The sequence below is a fragment of the Cavia porcellus genome, unplaced genomic scaffold, assembly GCF_034190915.1.
Source record: "Cavia porcellus strain 051 isolate PalLab524CR breed Dunkin Hartley unplaced genomic scaffold, mCavPor4.1 scaffold_3, whole genome shotgun sequence".
Classification (NCBI taxonomy): domain Eukaryota; kingdom Metazoa; phylum Chordata; class Mammalia; order Rodentia; family Caviidae; genus Cavia; species Cavia porcellus.
The window spans coordinates 39,094,457-39,110,965 of record NW_026947486.1 but is presented as its reverse complement, the minus strand read 5'-3'; the positions used below and the strand labels follow the sequence as shown (position 1 = coordinate 39,110,965).

Sequence of the window (16,509 nt, the reverse complement as noted above, 5' to 3'; positions counted from 1 at the left end):
TCTAAACTGATAAGGACTGTGCACTCTGATTATAAAATACAATTTATCGAGTCATCTTGACTCTTTTTAGGAGTATTTCATATGTTCTGAGTTCTTCAGTTCTCTAGAATATAGGTTGTAAATAGAAGGAGGAAGCAAGAATGATCTTCAGGTTGGGGTTGGGGTTGTGTATGTACTTCAATGGTAGAACACTTGCCTAGCATGCACAAGGCTCTAGGTTTGATCCCCCACCACAATTAAATAAATAAATAAATAACTCCAATTCCTCTGAAAGGTGTGAAGTTTTTCATGTAGCTTCTGGTATACTTATCCTTCATCTGAAAGCAATCCAATAGGGCACTTACATAGCAAATTCTTTAACCCCAAGTAGTGACTTCTGATGGCACATTGTGTACCTTCTGGTAAGCCAGGAGGGATAATGGTTTGGGGCAAGTGTACCATTCAGTGCCTAGAACATCACAATAGTATCAGTGAGTGTACAGCTGGTGCCTGCTATAGTGGCTCCCTAAAGAGGCTAGCAAGTGTTGCTATCTATAGCCTTAACCTAAGAGAAGCACCATTTTCACTAGATACAAAGTTAACAAACCTTAACTGAGCACATACTATATGCAGAGCCATGTTAGGTTGCTATAGAGTTCTCTGTAATATATTAACAGATTTCTTTTTCAGAGTAACAAGAGAATTTCAGCCATCCTCTTCTGACTACTGCCATATACAGGCATCGTGTCAGGGGCTATCAAGATGAATCAGAGCTGTGCTCTGATTTATGGAGCTCAGAGTAAAAAGTATGAGAAAGAAATAACTGCCACAGAATGCAAAGATAGTTGTTCCTTGCAAAGAGCTTTATGAGAATATAGAAGAAAATGATGAATTCCCTCAGAAGATGCCAGAAGGTGTTCAAAAAGTTGATATTTAAGCTGTATATTAAAGGATGGGTAGGATTTCACCAGGCAGACAGGAGAGGGAGAAGAGAATTTTAAGCAGAGGGAACAGCATGTGCAAAAGCTCACTGAAATATGCAGAAAGTCTTTTATATTATCATTTGAGAGGGAAAATATACAGCTTTGTACTAATGGTGTTTGTATTTTTTTGGTCCTGATTATATTATCATTTTTTAATACAGGACATGATATTCTAAGGCAATGACAAGAAAAGTTCTGATAAATTTGAACCCTCTTCTTATTAAACTGTGATGCTTATCTGCCATCTTACATATCGCAGGCCCTCAATAAATGCTCAAGCAGGACCTCAAGTACTATTCTCTTCAGGATCAGCTTACAAAGCGAAACTTCCACCTGGGAGTTAGAAATAGGTATTCACAATTCTGCTCTCCTCCAGCCTGCTCTGCTTTCAAGAAAAGTGACTGCCACTGGACCTTAACTGTGTTTGTGAGACACAGGGAAAACTGTTTCTGGTTTGAGTCCTAAATGACATTGATTTCTACTTGGAGGGCCTCTATATCATTGAAATTCAAAGAAGTGTCATTTGAATGGGACGGTCCTGGAGTTGATGACATAGAAGTTGGTATCATAGGAATTTCAGTGACACTGGTTAGTATAGACAGATGTACCTCACATTTTAGTTCTTAAGTTTTATAGTAAACCTAAACATGATTGATCAGATGCATATATGGCAGTAATAAAGATATGAATGGCCTGCACTGAACAGCCTTGCGAGTGAAATGCAGTGATGCCTGTTCTTTTTTCAAAGACAGAGAAGATAAATTTTATTATTTTTATAAGTTATGCAATAACCATTAAAGTAGTAATAAATTTTTGCCTCAAAAATCACAAAATAATAGCAGAAATACAGTTAGACATAAACCATTTGCAAATTGTATGCAAGTACACTTGTAACCCTTTTATTGGTTGTCTAGATCCAATCCTTGAGAAAATTCCCATCAGGGAATCTTGTTTCACTGTGACTCTGAAATGGATCTGTTCCAAACCTTGGCACCTGTGTGACTGGCTCTTTCATGCCTGATTACTATAGCCACATTTTTCTACCAGCTACAATACCAAATACAGAATGTAATATCTTTCAACCCTGAAGCTACACTGAGTAAATTCATTCCACAGACTGTTACTGAGTGCCTCCTGGAGCAGGAGCAATACAAGGTTCTAAGAATACCCAAGTGAATAAGACAGTTATATCCCTACCCATTACAACATGCTGGTCCAGTGAAATAGTGCATAATCTCTTTTGGGTCAAGGTCCCTTTCGAAAAGCTGATTCCAACTGGCCTTATGTTGTATAAATATTAGAATGGCACCTTCCTGTTTCCCCAAAGAAATGCAAGAACTTTTGTCCCTTGTGCATGAAGGCTTGTGAAATCCCATATAGACATTAAGGTTTGTCTTCTTTGGGGGCCAAGGGTTGGTAGCAAGAACATAGGCTTTTGAGCCAAATCATTTGGTGCTCTGATTCTTTAACTGCAAAGGTGGTCTCGGGGAATTTCTTCAGTCTTTCAGACACTCACTTTCCTCATTCCAAAACTGATGGTCCTTATGGCCACTTTGCAGGGTGGAGGGGATGTGTTAATGACTATAAAGTACCTTTCACAGGATTAAACCAGGATTAGTAAATGAGAATGCTAAATTTTTGAAACCAGGTCTTTCTGACGTGCAAAAAAAAAAAATAATAATAAAATAAAAACAAAAAAACAAACCCACCCACGGGGAGATAACCCAGCAGCACAACAGCACCTGCCTGATAAGCACAAGATCCTGAATTCAGTTCCCATATTAAAAAAGTCCTAAGCTCTCTGCTTCCTTACAAAGGCTCTGAAAATACTGAATTATACTGAAGTTCCACCAAAACTCCAGAAGGGAAGAAAGAAACAATACAACTGAAGAAACAAATGGGTAGAGAGGGAGAAATATATTAATTTGTTTAAGAGACATTTAAAACATCTGTGACAAATCTAACACCAATTCCAGGGTCTCAGAATCTCAGTATCTTTTCCTGGTTATAAATACTCAGCTTATTTTGTGTGCAGTTGCATCCATCCTTCTATAAGCATTTATTGACTACCACTGTGTGCTGAACTTGGCTGTAGGTGCTCTTGGTGATTTAAAAGGGATGACTTACAGCCCCTAGAGGCAGATAGCTCTATCATACTGCCAATCTTTTACTCATCTGTCTCCCCAACTAACCTAAATTCAAGGACAACAATTATGTCTGATACTTCCCTCTGTCATCCATACCTCCGTCAGTGCCTAGAAACCAGTAGGCCCTCAGGGAAAATGATAACAGGAAGCACTAATAGAGTGATTACTATGCATACGGCATGGTTCTAAGTACTTTTGGTGCATTTATTCATCTGGACCCTCACAACAACTCTCTCAGTATCTCCATTTTACAGATGGCTTGTCTGAGTTGACAAAGGGAATATGTAGCAGAGCCAAAATTCAGAAATTGGGCTGGTGGGCTCCAGGCTGAGCTCTTAGTTACTACACTGTATCACCTCTCACTATTGCTTGCTGCTGGGTAATAAGCTGTTGGTTTTCCTGTCTAGTATTTATTAGGCACCTGGGGGCTGCTTTGTTGATGACACCAGAAAGTGAGAAAATTACTAAAACCAGAGGCAAGAAGACAACTCTAGAATCACTTTCCCCCTCTCCATCCTCTCTTCTCCTAATACTTGCCTCTCCAAGCACCAGGGCCTGGCGTCCTTCTGCAGAGAGCCCAGCAGTCTTGGGGAGAAGCCAAAATATTTCCCTCTTTCTTTTCAACCTCACTTTTTCACCCTACTGTTGCCACCTCCTCCCTACCCAACCTTTTGAGGCTAGGAGCTAGGCTTAGCTAACTCCTGCAAACTCTGGTTCACACACTGCCTCAAATTGAAGGTGCCTTATATAATGTTCCAAACAGCACCCATCACTTTGTGCCCTGCCTGTTCTGTTTTGTTTAATTTTGAGAAGGAATAGAGTGTTTTGGTTTTGATTCTACTAGGAAAAAGAGTTAGCCTGGATCCAGGGTAGAGCTCTCTCTGTCTCCCCTTGCGGGTGGGGCTGGTATAGCAAATGGGGAAGGTGGCAATGGGGTAACATCAATGCTGTGTTCATTCCTCTACTTGGCATTCTCTTGACTTTTAGGGTCTTGTCTTGGTTTTGTGCTATTTTGATCAGATTTTGAGTAGTATTAGAAGAACTGAGACAGTATAGTACAGACTCATACTTTCTGGAGCCAGATAGACCCAGGTTTGGATTCTGGCTCCATCCAAGAAAGTTATTTCTCCTTTCTGTGTCTCTGTTTCCCCATCTGTAATGGTGTTGAGATAGTACGTACCCATGCTATATTACGATTTAATAAGTCAATCTACATGAAACACTTAAAACTGTAACTGGTATACAATATGTGCTCAATAAATATTTGCTGATTTTTAAAATGCAATATAGTAATGGAGAATATCATAAATGCATATTTTCCCACTATTATGAAATAAAATGTGTTAAGATTTTATCTTACCTATATTTTTTTTAAAAAAGTAAATTATCAGCCAGGAATAGTGGTACTTGCCTTAATCCTAGCTACCTGGGAGGCTGAAGTAGGAGGATCATAAGTTTAAGACCAGCCAGAACAGCTTAGCAAGACCCTTCTCAAAATAAAAAATAGAGCTGGGATATATATAGATCAGTAGTAGAGCAACCCTGGGCTCAATCCCAGTACTGACTGAAAAAAAGGTAAAGTATCATAGATACATTGAATGTCCTACGACCTTCATCCCAGTCTTATTCTTCCCTCAATGCCAAAAGCTATTCATTATCATGAATTTAATATGTATCTTTCTAGTCCTTTCTCAAAGTAATCAGAAAAATGATTTCAAATGAGAGAGGAAGATGAGTGGTTTGCTTTTTTAAATTGACATATCACTTGCAGCCTGCTTTTTTCATCCAATGTTGTTTGTGAGATCTACCCATATAAACCTAGTTCAGTCCATTTAACTGTTCTGTAGTATCTCATGTACAACTATTCTAGGTTTTATTTGTCCATTCACATCTTTATGGATGTTCAGATTAGTCCTAATTTTTTGCCACCACAGTTCGCCACAGTGAGCAGTCCTGCACTCACTCTTTGGACACATGTGTGGGTTTCTGGGGAGCACAGCCTGCTCTGAATATCTGCGTCAGAGGGTCTCAGTCTTGCTAAACACTGCAGAGCTAGCAGAACCAGTGGAGTACAGTAGGTAAAACATGGGATCAGGGTTCAAATCCCAGCTGTGTTATGCCCCATTCTATGAGATTTTGAGTGATTCTTTTTGCCTTGGCTTCCTCATCTGTAAAATAAGAGAACAGCACATGCCTCACAAGGTCATTGTCCTTCAGGTACGTCACATGACTGAAATAGTTCTTTTTTTTTTACTGTTTCATCCCATATTTTCCTCTCCAGCTTGAGAGTAGACCTTTTATAAAGTGTAGATATTTAATGTAAATAGAAAAAAATACTAAGATGGTATTCATCAAATGGTTCACCAGTATTGGAAATATGATCTTTCTTGCTTTGTACTTTTAAATATTCTTTGGTTTTCTAAAAATGAGATGTAAAGCAATAAGTGAAATTCTTAGTGAAAAAGAAAATAATGAACCTGAGATGTACTGAAAACAAAAAAAAATGTATTTTCCCTCTGGTGAGCAGGGGTACTGAAAGACCAGTGAAAGAGGTCTTAGGAAGTACACTTTTTGAAGTTCAGAAACAATCTAGCTCTTCCCTTACCAGTAGAGCACTGATACAAGTAGAATGCATTGTGAAAGAATGTCCAAGATAATGCAGTGAGATGAAGAGAGGGTAAGTACAGGACACTATGTAGAGTATGTTAAGCTATTGTGTTAAAGTGCTACCTTTATTCTTCCTTACCTCTCCAAAGAGTCACAAAAAGGAAACAGGGTATCTAGGACACAGCACGGACTTATTTGGTTAGTAAATATCATTTTTTATCTTTGGAATGTTTTACTGTATAAATATAGTACTTATTCAACATTTTTGGTGTGTTTGTTTATTGTTGTTGTTGTTTTTGGTAGTGCTAAGTATGGAACCCAGGGGCTTAGGCATACTAGGCAAATGTTCTGAGTATTATCTCCAGTTCTTTTTAAATTTTACTTTGAATGAGGTCTTGCTAAATTATCCAGACTGGCCTTATACTTGTAATTCTCCTGCCCAAGCATCTAGAGTAGCTGAGATTACTGGCATGTACCACCATACCTGGCTCAACTTTTTAAAATAAAATAACTCTAAAGTAGCTTAGAGTAGTATTTGCCTGTCAAAGATGGGGCATCACTAAGGATTTACAGTAAGAAAATGATAGGATACAATTTGTATTTTTGAGTTTGCTCAGGTTGCTGAGCAAGGTTAAATTGGACAAGAATATGGCTGGAGATAGAAAGAACAGCTCCAAAGCTGTTATGAGATGCTAAAGGCCTAAATTAAAAGTGCAAACTCAGATTTGAAGCCAATCTTGCCTGACTCCAAAACTCAAATATTATTTCTCTGTTCAACAAACTGCCTGGAAAAAAAGAAAAATTGAGCTTTTTTGAACCACTTTGCCCTATGCTAATACAGCAGATATAGATCCTCATCTCCACTGAGACAAAAAGTCTACCTTTACTAAGATAAAGCCTGTAGATTCACTAAAACAGTTCCTTTCAGAGGAGAAAACCCCAGGATACATGCTGTCACCTTCTGTTTTAGCTATTTCTGTCAAGAATTCTTGCCCTCAAACAAACTTGGGAAAACATGCAGCTTGATTCCTCTCTTCATCTTTAAATATTTTGCTTTAGAGGGATTCTAGAAGATGGCGGATCAGTATGCAGCAAAACAGGGAGCCTCTTTGAGAGAAACAGCACAGATACCAGAATAAAATGTCCTGGAAAAGAGCAGACAGAGGGAGATGGATCCTATCGACCCAGGAAGAAACTAAAGGGAAAGAAAAAAAAGATAGAAAAAAAATGAAAATCATAGATGGAAAGCTATATCCAGACTTGCTCTCACTGGAGCCAATCCCATTGTGTATGAAACACGGCTCAAATCTGGAGATGGGCAATCATGGTGAAGTTGGGATTGGCTAGCATGAGGGCCTCAGTGGGAGGAAGCAGTTGTGGAGGGGAGCAGCGGAAGAGAGAGCAGCACTTGGCTCAGAGATCTGCACTGGCTCTCAGTGAGTGCGTGGAAATCAGTCCTCCAGTGAGAATGGGTGAGGGAGCCAGGTGGCATTTTGGAGTCAGGCAGGGTAAAGCTAGAACCAGAACTGCAGTGGCTTCAGTCAGCCACTCCTACCACAGAGCAGATTGGTGAGAATTGCTCAGACTGAGTCCCACCTCTGTGCACGATCCAATAGCAAAAGACAAGGTCTCCCTGAAACTATACTTACTGACCCCATCCTTGTGGCCCACACCAACATGGTGAAGACTCCCAGCAGTCAACCAGCTCAGAAGGGAGGGGCCAGCCTGCCACACCCCTGTTTGTACTTCAGTACACCACCAGCAGACTGTGGAGGACAGCAATTTCTTGCCAGCACACTTCAGAGTATTTGCAGCCAATACAAGAAGTGCCAGGGACCCCCATTGTCCACTCCTCTGGAGGATACCAGAAACATGATGAGGAAGAAACAAAAGAAAATCTCCAGCCCCCAACCCAATCACTACTGGCCCAGAGAGGTAAACACAGAAGAGACCAGGGGTTGCACACCTGTGGTGTCTGAAAAAACAGCATCTGACATAAAGAATTATCTTTGTGACATTATAAAAGAACTAAAAACAGAAATTCTAATACAAGTAAAAGAAGATATAAGAAAAATAATAAAAGAAATGCTACATACCACTAAAGAAGACATAGATGAAAGAATGGAGGGACATAGAAAAAGGAGAGAAAGCTTCAGTGAAGAATATAAAGAAAATCCAGAATACATGAAACAGATTCAAAGAGACTACCAGGAAATTAAAAACTCCATTGAAAGCTGGCAAAACTGCTTGAAAGAAACTAAAGATAGACTATCAAACCTTGAAGACAGGTTTGCAATGTGTGATCGTGAAAGGAAAGATATCTTAAAAATAACAAGGAACCAGGAAGTAATAATACAAAGGCTAGACGATGACAAGAAGATCTATAACTTAAGAATAAAAAACGGTGAGTGAAGAAGCAGGGATAAACACAAATGAAATACAAAAGCTATTTACAGAAATAATTAAAGAAAACTTCCAAGCATAGGAAAAGGAAATTTTATCCAGATATATGAGGAATACAGAATTCCAGCCAGCTATAATCAAAATAGATCTATACCCAGACATATAATAATCAAGATCCCAGAAATTCAACAAATATTCATTAAAAGCTGCCAGAGAAAAGAAACAGATCACCTGTAAAGGAAAATCCATCAGAATCATGAGACTTTTCAATACAAACCATCATATCAAGAAGAACTCAGAGTGAAGTATTTCAAGCCCTGAAAAAAAAAATAACCTCCAACCCAGATTGATGTACCATGAAAAACTATGTCTCAAAATTAATGGAGAAACAAGATGCTTCCATGATGAAAAGAACTGGGGGAGTTCATGACCACCAATCCAACCCTACAAAAAACACTGAAGGACATTCTAGAGAAAGAGAAAAAAGACCATGGTTTCAAGAACAGTGAGAGAGGAGGCTCACTGAACAGAGTAGACACTGGAATGAAGGGGAAAATGGCAGGAAAATAGCATGGCAGTGATGAGGCAGAGAAGATTTGCCATAATTGCTAACATGGATAACCTTGATACACTAATAAAAAGAAATGCAGATAGAGTGGATCAGGAGATAGGATCCATCAAGATGCTCTATATAAGAAATATATTTAACCTGAAAGAAGGTTGATGAACTGAAAGTCAAACATGAGAAAATAATGCTCTGTGTGACAGGGAATCAGAAAAAAGTGGGGGTAGCTCATCCTTCAGCTACAAATTGATTGGAAAGATATAACACTTTTATACAATGGATCACTACTCAGCTATAAGGAAGGAAAACCTTGAGGCTCTTGAGGGAAAAGAATACAACTTGAGACCAAGCTCAGGGGTAAAATGGTTCAGAACTACTTAGGTAAATATCAGGTTGCCTCCCTAATCTAAAAACTAAAGAAATTAGTTTTACAATGTACCCTGGGAAAGCTAAAGGAGAGGAACTGTCTAAATAGGAAAGGCAGAGGACATTGGTAATCTTGTATCATGATTTGAAACGCATATTGCTTTCATCACTCTGTTTAGTTTGGTTATATTCTATTCTATTGTACTAGATTCGAGGGCATAGACAGCTATTCCAAAGATAGCAGGATATACTACAGTAACAATTTTTAATTTCCTATTAACATAATCTGAAGCCCTGTATTGCTTTCACTGTCTTGTTTTGACTGATTTTATTTGAATCTGTTTTGTTCAATCAGTCTTGTCTTGTCTGATTTTATTCAAATCTGTTATGTTTGATAGTATCAAGTCTGAGAGTATAGGCAACTACTCTGAAGACAATAAGATTCACTATGATATCCATTCTGCTTTGACTATTACCCTCTTTTGAAGTCTTATAATATCTCCAATGTTTTATTTTTATTGATTTTGTTCTGTACTGCTATGTTCAATTTTATTGTACCTGATGATATGGGCGATTCTAATGAAGATAGCAAGAGACATGGTAATCATTGTAGATCACCTTGTATTGTGGTTTTAAATTATGTACTATGTCCATCCTTTTGTTTTGAGTGACCCCCTTTTGTTTTGTTTTCTCATTTGATTTTATTTTCAAAATAAATTTTAAAAAATATTTTGCTTTACTATTAATATATTACCCAGTAGACTTTATACTTTATATTGAAACATTTAGAGAAGTACATCATCTGTGAATTCCTGATTTTTAAAAAAGAATTGGAATGTGAATAACAGTGACATTGTAACTAATAACTTTTTTTTTTGTCTTTTTCCTTTTTATCGGTACCGGGGATCGAACTCACGACTGCCTGCTTGCAAGGCAGGCGCTTATGCCGCTGAGCTAAAGCCCCAGTCCCTGTAACTAATAACTTTTAAACTCCGGTATCCAACAGAAAGTTCCCATGGTTAGGGTTAAGAAAATTACTCTTTTAAGCTCCTAATAGAAAGGGTGGAGTTTCCTTGTGTTGTTTTCCCTGTATCTAGACCAACTTTCCATGAATGGATGGATGAATGAATGGCTTACCAGCAGGCTGGAAAGACTCTTTTGATCCTATCATACCTAGTACCAGCTTGCATGTCTCACGTTCACTTCTTTTTCCTATAACACAATATTGACTAGCAAAGCTGAGAAGACATCTATAAGTAGTTTTTCTATCGGAGAGGGGGAAGGAATCATTTAATGACCTTTAATTGTATTTAAACAGCTTCCTCAAGATATATTTCTTGTGCCATACAACTCACTCATTTAAAGTGTATAGTGCAGTGTTTTTAGTATATTAACAAAGTTGTGCAAGCATTACCCCTACCCAGTTCCAGTGTATTACTATCTCCTCTAAAAGAATTCCCACAGCCACTAGCAGTTGAGCTCTTCACTCCCAGTCCCTAACAGCAACTATTTCACTTTCCATCTCTATAGATGTGCCTATTTTGGGCATTTAACCTGAATGGGACTCTACATTATGTGGACTTTTATTACTGGCCCCTTTCATTTAACATAACATTTTCAATAGTCATCCATGTTGTAACACATATCAATACTTCCTTTATTTTTATTAGTATATGGGAGTTATCTGATGTAGTAACTCTTGGTCTAGGTTAATGGTGGAAAACCCATGGCATGCATGCCACAGCAGGCTGTTTGTTATCACTGAAAGTTCTAAAAGTTTCACCATCACTGGCTTAGGTTATCATAATATTTCCTACATTTAGGATAATTGAAGGAACTCATCTGAAACTGAAGAGAAATCAAAATGAATACCACCCAGAATGAATAAGATTACAACCATCCTCATCTTTGGCAGTAGCACAACTGGGCTGAGCCAAAAATCTGTCTTAATAGAATGGCAAGCCCATGTTGTATGTTGTGATCTCCTCCTGGAACTTGTCTAGTCTGAGAAGGGCTCAGGGGTGCTGGTATAATGGGATGAGGCAAGTGTCTCATAGCTTGTGTGTCTAGCTTGGGCAGAACTTGCGTGCATTCCTTGTCTTTAGACATCTGAGCAGAATGTGTCAGGGATCTCCTGGTTCCATGTGTTCTGTTTGCCAGTGGGCAGAGTATACCGTACTGTGCAGACAGGTTAGACAGTTTATTGTAGGCTGCTGAAAGCAGATTAAAAAACCATCAGCATGGTGGGAAACTAGCTCATAATGCAATCCAAATGTCAGATGAAATATTTACATAGCCAGGAGATAAACCAAGGAAAACAGTGCACCCTTTGTGTGTGCCTCTGAGCGTGCAGGCACATACAGAGCTGCTGACCATTTGTCAACTTCCAAGATTTACTCTGCTGCTTCTGGCAAGGGACACTCTAATGATTTAATCGCTTGTCAACACCTACACAGAGAAACAAGGACTGGCACTTCCTCATTTCTTATTTTCTTAGCTTTAAATAGGAATTCCTATTCTAAGTCACTGGAACCTAGAAATCAGACTGTTAGTTATCCCTTGACTTGAGTGCAGTTTCTGAATCTGAGCATGATGAATGTTATAACTTTCCTGATATATAAATACAGAGTTGCTACTCTTTCAGGAAAAAAAAACCATTGAGTTCATGTCCTAAAGCTTAAATGTTTGCTTCAGACCAATTGCTTCTGAGCCAATTTCAAATGGAGTGAAACTGTTTTGTTTCTGTCCCATGAACCTGTTGAGCTGAATGCATGCTTGAGCAATCCAGTGCTTGGTTGATACATTTACATTTGACATGGTGAAATTGTTTGAAGGGTTTTCCTGGTGAAGAAGACTGCATTTCTGGTGTGGAGAATTATTCTGTAGGCATCCTTTGACAGTCATAAGTTCCCTAAAAGCAGAAACCATGTCCTTTTCTGCTTAGCCAATTCTATGGTGCCCAGTAGTATCTGGATCACTGTCACTTTAGTTGATCCATGTTCAGAAAACTTAATCATGATTTAGGAAGAGAATGGGAGACAACTTAACCATCAGAACAATACCTTGGGTACTCTAGCCCTTTATCCCAAAGTGGAATAAAATAGCAAACTGTTTTATGGTTGTGTGTCTCAGTGTACATGTGTAATATGCGTCTGACTACCTAGAACTTGTTAAATACAAATTCTGATTCAGTAAGTCCAAGATAGAGCCTGAGTTTATGCAAGCTCCTGAGTGATATAATGCTGCTGTACAGTGAACATATTTTGAGTAGCAAAATTATGAATTATGAAATTAGAATTATGAAATTAGAATTATGCTGTTCAGTCTACCAGCCACTATCCAGTTGTGTTTATTAATCATTTGAGATGTGGTCAGTACAAACTAAGATGTGGTATAAATGTAAAATACACAGATCTGAAAAACTTAGTAAGAAAAAAGTATAAAGTATCTTATCAGTAATTTTAGATTGATCGTTGAATTGATAGTATTTTACCATAATGATTAAATAAAACATTCTTAAATTTCATTTCACCTGCTTTTTTAATATGACTGCCCAAATATTTTAAATGATATAATTTAATGGCTCACATTATCTTTCTTCTAAACAGCAGAATCAGGAAACTTCTTCAATAAAGGAACAGATCACAAATACTTTAGGTTTTCCAGACTAAATTGTCACTGTCCCAACTACTCAACTCTATTGTTGTAGCACAAGAGCAAGTTTTGTTCCAACAAAACTGTATTTGCAAAAACAAGTAGAAATGGTAGTGGTAAAAACTAAACAGCCTACAGTCATGCTGAAAAACAAAAGCCTGGTCGCCACCAACAGGGACCATTTAACTCTGGAGCACCTTCAAAGCCTCATTCCCAATGAATTATTATTTTGCCTCTCTGATTGTTACTTCAAAGACCTCACTTGCAAAGCTTTCTTTACTTGATTCAAGATCACACTCAATGTGAAAAGCATTTCCTTAGGTCATTTGTCTAAAAAATTTGAAGCAAATGATTAAATTCACAACTGCCCAGTGCAATAGATAATAGCTGGTGTAAACCTTAAACTAAAAAGATTAAAAGTAAACTAGGTATTGCAGTCAGGGTTTCCAAGGGAATGGATTTAATACAGGACATATAATTTATTATAATTTAATTTTATAATATTCACCCTAAAAGTCAAATGCAGAAGACTACAATAAATCTGGCTACACACTAAAGACCCAAAGAATTCAGCTGAGGGCCTGGATCCTATGGCAGTATCCTGCACAAGTACAGCTTGAGGCCTAGAACCCACGACAATGTCTCATGCATGTCTGTATCAAGGATCTGCACTGGGAAGGCCCAAAGGTCAGTGGTGGAAGCTAGAAAGGCTGTGCCAACAGGATGAAGGATCTGTGCCAGCCAGCTGAGGGATCTACACTGGAGCCAGGAAGTGATACTTTAAGGTAAGGACCAGAGCTCCCCTAAAGAGAACTACAGCCATCTTTAGCCACAGTGAGGACCCACGCTCCTCCGATGATGAGGAAACTGAGTTCAAATCAGGAAAACCAGTGTGACAAGCTTTTCCAGAGTAATCAACAACAGCATATGATCTTCCCCTCCAATTCTCCTTTTATGCTGTTGGGCATTCTATACCCAGAACCAAATGGATTAATTTCAGCTGGGTGTTACATGTTACTCATTTGTTGATATACCACACTAGGGAATGAAATAGCCATAGAGGATTGGAAAAGCTCCAGCATATTCCTGGGAATTTAGAAGGTCATGGGTTGGTATGCATGCCCAAAGCTGTGCAAATGTTAGAAAGATCCTAAGAACGCCTAAAAATTCTCACCTCTATCTTATTTTCCAGCTTTGCTAAGGGATAAGGCAGACTAATCAACTGCCTGGCACAGAACATCTTGGTAAAGACTTGAAGACTAGGGATGGAGACACAGCTGTGGGATTAGAGTGTGTGCCTAGCATGCACAAAACCCTCTGTTCCAGCCCAGCAAAACACACACACACACACACACACACACACACACACACACACACACGAAAGATTACTAGTTAGGAAATCTGTCTAATCATTAGCTGGCCATTAAGCTAATCAAGCAGAGATTTTAGTGAACACACATACAAAGAATACAGACCCTACAGAATTAATGCAAAAAAATAACTAAATGAACACTACAAGCAGTAAAAAAAACCCTTATTTGTACAGTTCACCACGTTATGTAATGTAAAATATTATCTAGTTTTCAATAAAAATTACAAAACATGCAAAGTAACAAGAAAGTATGACTAATACATAGGGGGGATCAATCTATATAAACTGTCTCTGAGAATATCCAAACATTAGAATTATTACATCAAGACTTTAAACCATATACTTTTAAATATGTACAAAAAAAACTGAAGCATTCCACACTTTCTTCTCATACATGGATATTTAGAAAAAAAGAGATGGCCTGAAAATAGAGTACAGACTATTAGGGAAGGAGAAGTAAACTTGGGGGTAGGAAGTGGGGAGAGAGGGAAGGCAAGAAAAAGCAGTAGTAAAGGTAGATATAATCAAAGTATAATATATCCATGTATAGAAACCATCACCATAAAACCCATTAATTTGTACAATTAACATTACTGAATAGTAGTAATAAAGATTAAATAAATCAAGAAGCAAGATCCAACAATATTTTGCATACAAGAGGCACATTTAATTCAAAAATAAATTCATAGACTGAGAGACAAAGGCTGGAAACAATACTCAATGCACAGGAACCCAGATAAAAACAGGAGTAGCTATTCTATTTGCAGACAGAGTGAATTTCAAGCAAGACTGATTAAGAGAGATAAAGAAGGGGCTGGAGATTTAGCTCAGCGGCATAAGCGCCTGCCTTGCAAGCAGGAAGTCGTGAGTTCGATCTCTGGTACTGATAAAAATGAAAAAGACCAAAAAAAAAAAGAGAGAGAGAGAGAGAGATAAAGAAGGTCACTACATCCTTGTAAAGGGAACAATCCAACAAAAAGAGATAACAATCATAAATATATATGCAACAAATACCAGTGCACCCAACTATATAAAACAAATATTAATGGACATGAAAACTCAAATAAGCACTAATACAATTGTTTTGAGGGATCTCAATGCCCCACACTCCCAAAAAGACAGATTGACTGGACAAAAATTCAAAAATGAAATATTAGAACTGAACTAAACTTTTGAACAAATGGTCTTAGTAGACACCTACAAAGTGTTCTGCTCCACAACATCAGAATATACATTCTTCTAAACTGCACATGGGACATTCTCCAAAATAGATCACACACTACCTCATAGAACATGCTTAAGTGAATACAAAAGAATTGACATTATCCCGTGCATATTATCAGACCATAGTGCAATGAAATTGGAAATAAATGGTAAAAGAAACCATAAGAACTTTATAAACATATGAAAATTAAATAACACCATCAAGAATGATCAATGAGTCACAGATGAAATTAAAGAAGAAATTATGTAGTTTTCTACAGTTGAACAATAGTGACAATACAATATACCAGAACTTATGGACACAATGAAAGCAGTCCTAAGAGGGAAATTCACAGAAGTAAATACCCATATCAGGAAAAGAGAGCAAGTGCAAATAAACAACTTAATGGTGAACCTCAAACTTCTAGAAAAAGAAAAGCAGGCTAAACCAAAAACTGGTATGAGGGAGGAAATTATAAAGATCAGAGCAGAAATTTACACACTAGAGACTAAAAAAATGATACAAAGAATCAATGAATCAATGAATGGTAGCATAGTCCTGTAATCTCAGCACTCAGGAGACTGAGGCAGGTGGATTGTTGGGAGTTCAAAGCCAGCCTAGGCTACAAAGTGAACTCAAGGTCTGCCAGAACTGCATAGTGAGACCCTGTCTAAAAAAATGAATCAGTGAATCAAAGAGTTTGTTCTTTGAAAGATTAAATACAATCAACAAACTCTTATCCAACCTTATCAAAAAAAAAAAAGAAAAAACAAACCCACACAATTAGGAATGAAAGGGTAAAATCACAATGGACCCTGCATAAATCCAGAAGATCATCTGTACCTACTTTGAAAACTTGTATTCTAATAAGATGGAAAGGGTAGAAAAAATGAACAGATTCCAAGATACATATGAATTACCAAAGTTGAGTCAAGAAGATATAAAAATCTGAAATAAACCAATATCAGTCAATGAAATTGAAGATATAATTTATAACTTGCCAACAAAGAAAAGCCCAGGCCCTTGTGGATTCACTCCTGACTTCTATAAGAAATTTAGGGAAGACCTAACACCACTACTTCTCAAACTCTTTAATGAAATTGAAAGGGAAGCAATATTCCCAACTTCATTCCTTGAAGCAAGTATTACCCTGATACCAAAACCAGAGAAGGACCCAACTAAGAAAAAGAATTATAGACCAATCTCCCTAATGAACATAGATGCAAAAA

General features: G+C 37.8%; 1 protein-coding gene across 7 annotated transcripts in view; it reads left to right on the top strand.

Moving 5' to 3' along the window:
* Hdac8 (histone deacetylase 8) overlaps positions 1-16,509 on the top strand; it is a 265,800-nt gene that overhangs the window by 186,070 nt on the left and 63,221 nt on the right. Inside the window, exon 11 of one of the 7 annotated variants that reach the window (XM_063246093.1) lies at positions 1-16,509. This exon is cut by the window's left edge and continues 72,297 nt beyond it. The exons of the other annotated variants lie outside the window; for them this stretch is intronic. The gene's annotated coding sequence lies outside the window, so the exon portion shown is untranslated. 7 annotated transcript variants of the gene reach the window in all.